A 6,190-nucleotide genomic window follows, 5' to 3' on the forward strand; every position below is an offset into this window, starting at 1 on the left:
TAAATTATTTCAAATAAAACAAATAGCAATCAAAAGAATATGAATCAAATTTGAAAGATAAAAAAATTAAAAAATGATAAAAATGATGTGTAATTGATAAAGGAATGTGATGCGTACAATAAAGCAAAATTGAAGAGAGGATGGCTAGCTTACCCTAGACTCTTATAACCCTCGTGTCTATACTTAGAGCCTGTTTGTTTCTGTTTTTTAAAAGTGTTTTTAAAAAAATTTCAATTTTTTTTTATTAACTTTAAATTAATATGTTTTTAGTTTCAAATCATTTTGATGTGCTGATGTCAAAAATAATTTTTAAAAAAATACAAAAATATCATTGACATGCATTTTAGCATGAAAAGTTATTTGAAAAGCAACCGCAACCACAATTGCTAAACAAACTTTTAGTAAAGTATAAAGAGACATTTCAATGGTTTTTGTGGAAGGACTTCCAAAGTCTTAAAGAAAGGATACTATAATGGCAATAATAGATAAATTTACTAAGTACATTAATCATTTTATTGTACTTTCATTGCTAAGATTGTAGCTTAGGTATTCCTAAACTAATTTTAAAAGTTCTATGAATTATTGATGATCATTATCACTGACAGATATAAGATGTGTACTAATTTGTTACATAAGAAATTATTCAAGTTGTTAGGAGTCTAGTTATTCATGAGCTTAACTTATCATCGAAAATCTAATGGGCAATCAGAAAAGATAGTGAATCATTGCCTAAAAACATACTTGAGATGTATGTCCATGAATAATCCTAAGCAATGACATTAATGGTTGGCTTTGGCACAATGGTGTTACCATTCTAGCTATCATTCCAGATTTTTTTTTTAAAAAAAAGACATTTTCAGGCTATGTATGGTTACTCACCACTACCTACAGAAGTGGCATTACTAGAGATTGTAATTATATATAGTTGAAGTGGAATTACATAACATTTATGTAATTTGCAAAAACTTTTCCTTCCCTCTAAATTCTTCTAATTCTCTATCCTTTCTCATCACTAAGTTCTTTGTTAAGATTAGTTATTAACATTTAAGATCTTCCCAACTGATCATGATGAACTTGATTGTTACTACCTTTACCAAAAAACTAAGGGAATTCCAGTGCCTGATGCAGTCAAAAATTGTAATCTTTGCGGTAATAAAAAACCTTGAGACTTGAGAGAGCTTTGGAGGATCTAACAAGGAGTACCTTTACATTTTTTACTCAATTAAAAGAAAGGAATCTAATAATTCGAGAATGCGACATGGAGTTGATGTAACGGGGTTACAAGGCATGGCGATCATGGCGACACATTTATAGCTAAACGAATCACATAGATGGAAAAGAGATAAGGCTATAGAAATCCTATAGCTCGAAGAAGCACGATGATCGTTGGCTTATGCTAGAGTATAATCTTGATAGATCTTTGTTGTCGAATCCGAGGAACTGCGTCCTTCGTCGAAATTCAAAAAAAGAAAATCGTTGGCTTATGCTAGAGTATAATCTTGATAGATCTTTGTTGTCGAATCCGAGGAACTGCGTCCTTCGTCGAAATTCAAAAAAAGAAAATCGTTGGCTTATGCTAGAGTATAATCTAGAAGAAAAGCAAGGTTCGATAAACATCATTCAGAATAACGTTGATCTGAGCTCGAGCTTTAAGACTCCTCCTGTTTTCATTGAGCAACATCCTTAATCAAAGCGTTTAAAGTTTGAACAAGAGCCTATGAAGACCAACAAATTGAAGTGAATATCCAGGATGCGGCTGGTGGCGGTTGCCTTTGTCCATGCAAATAGAATTTCAAGATAATCCATGAGATTTTAATGGCACGTAACTCGACTAACGGCGATGATGTCCTACCTCTAGAAGATTGGATGTAGACGGAAGAATGTAGTTTTAGCGTTGATGAGCTGAATGGTTGTAGGAGATTTTGGAATAGTAACTTCGATACTGGGACAACATTCTACTGGCGAAGAATATTTTGACATCTTACTTCCTTGGTGTGCCCTATGGTTGTTGTAATAAGATGACCAACAGAAACACAATGAAATTCGAGGCGTGCACATATATTGTTTTTAAGGATATATTCTCAATACAATGCTAATAAGGGTTACAGAAACAGTTAAATCAAGATCAAAAAAAAATATTAGCAAGTTTTGCAAATACATGAAAGGACATACTATGGTCTTTTCGTTACACTTTGATGGTAAAAGTGCATAGTATATATAAGCTGCTTATAACATGAAACAACTAGGCAAAAAATAAATTAAAAAATTAAAAAGTTATTATAATAATTTAAAATATAAAAGAGCTGCTAGAGAATTAAAAAAGTTGTAAATGTTATAAAACTTTTAAAATAAAAAGTTTGTTAAGATTTTGTGACTATTATAAAATTAATTTCAAGTTTTTTAAAAAATTATAGTACTATATCATATCAAAGTTTATTATATAAACATTAGATAAAGGTTTTAGTTTTTTTAATATGAGATAAAAAAAACTTTATATTCATAAAAAATAAATTGTGTTTTTTCAATATAAAATAAAAAATTTTTTGAATGATTTTTGCAATATTCTTCATTATTTCAGATAATCATTTTATCACTTTTTTTTTTTAAAAAATCTTACGACTTTATAGCACTCTTTTCTCATGTTCTCAAATCTGGGTGGTTAAAACTTCCTCTTGAGATTGTCATGACATCATTACCCACTTAATGCCAAGTTCCCTTTTTGACAAAAAAAAAAAATAAAATTAATAATGATTTGTGGTTTGAGTGCGCATTGATGACTTTTTGGTTATGATACAAATGAAATTACTTGGGATTTGATGAAGAATATTAATTGTAGGGGATTTTGTGGATAACAGCATTGTATAGGAGAGGAATGGGATCTGTTGTAGTTTCGGTGAGTTTTTTTAGTATATCAGTGATTTTAACATGTATCAAATCTTCTTCTTCTTCTTCTTCTTCTTTTCATCTACTGCTAATTAGCTCACGAGGCCGGGGTTTTTTCTGCTGCTAGTCCGACTCTTCTTTGCTTTCCGATGTGGATTGTGAATTATTATTTCTTATTTTAGTTTACATAATAGAGGGCAATGCTCCCCATATTCCCTGAATCCAACATTGAATTTCTTAGAATTTGAACTTTGAGACTTGCAATTAATGATCCTTAACCTGAAGTTCGAAACGACTGCCTTGCATGTCCCCTTACAGCTAAGTGAAATATTATTTTGTCGTCAACATATCCCCTTTGGGATCATATATGAATATAGAAATAATGTTTGATAGCACAACATTCCACACAGAGAAGATTAACTCGTATCATGCTTCGCATATGAAAAATCTTAAATAATTCTTGAAAATAATGGTTTACCGCACCGAAGTACGTGAGCCCATGCTGAAGCTATATGCACTTGACATGACACAGCAACTTGAAATTAAGAAAGATGACGATTATTAAATAAGGAAGCTAAGGCGCCTTAGAGAATACATGTTTAGCTGGCAAATGAGTATAAATCAGCTACCTTGAAGTACAAAACGTGAGCGGTGTTATTTATTCAATATATATTTAGGTTAGAATCCAAAATATTAGATAAAGAAAGCATCACAGAATCTCTCAGCCTTTACGGCCACCGCCGCCCGCTGCCACCCCAGTTCTTGTTTCTTTGTGAAGGATCGTGCCCACGGTTTGCTACTGGGTCACCGTAATCGTTCAGTGTAGTAGTCTTCAAGGACCTCCCCTTTATAGCCAAGGCCATTTCGTTATCTGCATGCACAATAACACATTTAATTATTGGAAACCTTTAAGTCAACACCAGACCCACAGTTTAAATCACTAAGAACAAATTCTCTTCATTTCCCAGACTTGTTTCGGCCTAAATTAAATCAACTTGTTATAATAATAGTCATTATTATTATCATCATGTATGATGTATCCTCTGTGTAGTGCGGTAAGAAAAAAACGAAGGATGTTGTCTCTTATGAAAGTGCTGTGAGATAAGTGAAGTAATATAATGATAATAGCTAATAAATATTAAGCAGGATTAACATGTATCGATGCAGAGCAGACCATGCACACAGAATCTAGCTGGCCTTTGCACACATTACAAAAATAACAATCTTATTAACCATAGATTAAGACGTAAAAAACAGGCATCCCATTGATTTAATTTCCTGGAATCTGAGTTGCACTGGACTTGATTAACTCCTCTGTTCAACTTAAACACAAGGAAAGTCTTGGGAGCTTCTCTGCATGCTAAGGAACAGCAATTCGATTCATGGCTCTAAATCTTATATGCGCGTGTGTACACGCATCACCAAACTTGACACTACAAACTGGACCCTTTAGTGTAGCAACAGAAAATCTCGCTTCTTTAAGGACTTTCATAGCTAATTAAGAGTGCAGAAACCTTAGCTAGCCAAAAGGGTCATATCCTGATATCGCGATATCAGGTAAAGCGATGACAGGATCATGCAATGGTCAAGAAAGTTTGGACCAGATGTGGGAAGAAACTGCCCATCCGGAGACAATATATATATATATCTTTGATTTTAACCAGGAGCGAACCAATAAAACAGAAGAAACATACCTGAGAATGAAATGGTGATTCGAGCTGAAGATATTACAGCAAAGACAAGAAGGAGACACAAACACAAGCGAACTCCAAATGCCATCTCTCGTCTCTCTCGATCGGGTTGATGCTGAAACTACTAGTGACTGCAAAATGGCAGGTTGACAACGCTCTCTATTTATAGAACAACGAATCTTGCGAGGACGCCACGTGGCAGATAATGAATGCTAATGAGAGTTGACGTTTTAAAAACCGTCGGATCCCACTTTCTGATATCTGTAGTGGGTGCATCGGTGCCGTTCAGGTTTTGGTCAATGGGGTTGCTGTCGCTTCCTTTACCAGATAAATAATTAAGAGGCTTTGCTTGCTTTTAATTTACAGTCAATTTTCTAATTATGATTTTATTTTGCATTTCCCAACCAAATATATATATATATATATAGAAATAATAGATAATAAATAAAAGTAAGACTGCACATAAACAGATTATATAAAAGATAACTATTTTTTTTTTTTTTTAAAGATATCTATTTCATGAACATATTGAAAGCAAGAATTCCTGCATAATACTCCCATATATTTATACCCTTATTCTTTTTGTCTTGTATAGAGAAGTCTTAATAACAAAATGATTGCGTGGATGATTATAATTAATTTATTTATAAATACTCTAATCTCAATGCAGACGGTTTATTAATTTATTGGATCTGAAAAACAGATTTAGTATCGATAAACAAAAATTATAAAAATACAATTAACATAATTATCATTCATTGGAAATTAGTATAACACACATCAATGAACATTTGGACCATGTTTGTTTCCCGGAAAGTAGTTTCCGGGAAACCATTTTCCAAACTTTCCTGTGTTTGTTTGTCATTAGAAAAGTTGGTCAACGGAAAACACTTTCCGATCAATTTCAGTCAAAGAAAAATTTGACTTAGTTTTCAGGAAAGTATTTTCCCTTTAGCTGTGTTTGTTTTCCGGAAAGTAATTTCCGGAAAATCACTTTCCAAACTTTCTTGTATTTGTTTACCAGTAGGAAAGTTGGTCAATGGAAAACACTTTCCAGTAAAAGAAAAATTTGGCTTGGTTTTCAGGAAAGTATTTTCCTGAAAAATTTGGGGGGAAAACACTTTCCGGAAGTTGTGAAAAATTTAGAAATGTCATTATTTGCTAATTATATTAAATTTAATCCTCAAACTTTTGATTGGTATATATATTTTGTTTTGAATATTTATTTTTCAATTTCATCTCTTAAAATTTTATTTTTATATTAACTTTGGTCCTTATTTTTATAATTGCTATTTGCTTTTTTTCCTTGTCATATTTTTATTGAAATTTTTTATTTATCAAATTTGGTCCTTATTTTTTTTATTGTTACTTATTTTATTTGAAATAATTTATGAAATGTTGATTATTATTTCTTTAATTTCTTCATCTTTCATTTTTTTTTTTATAATTTTTTAGATTTGATCTCTATTATTTTGATTATTATTTATTTTATTTGAGATAATTTATGAAATTATATATATTTTTTTTTCAATTTCATTCTCATTCAACTTTTTAATTTGTAAGATTTGTTCCTCATTATTTTAATAAGCTATGTATGAATATAGGATATAATAAAA

At 31.5% G+C, this 6,190-nt stretch overlaps 1 long non-coding RNA gene across 1 annotated transcript; it reads right to left on the minus strand.

The window, feature by feature from the left end:
* Positions 1–3,419: 3,419 nt before the first annotated feature.
* Positions 3,420–4,696, minus strand: LOC118055553 (uncharacterized). Its single transcript, XR_012169534.1, has 2 exons — positions 4,578–4,696; positions 3,420–3,754 (listed from the first exon to the last, which is right to left on the minus strand). It is a non-coding gene; the product is annotated as an uncharacterized lncRNA (long non-coding RNA).
* Positions 4,697–6,190: the final 1,494 nt, after the last annotated feature.

Source organism: Populus alba, chromosome 1, assembly GCF_005239225.2.
Source record: "Populus alba chromosome 1, ASM523922v2, whole genome shotgun sequence".
Lineage (NCBI taxonomy): Eukaryota > Viridiplantae > Streptophyta > Magnoliopsida > Malpighiales > Salicaceae > Populus > Populus alba.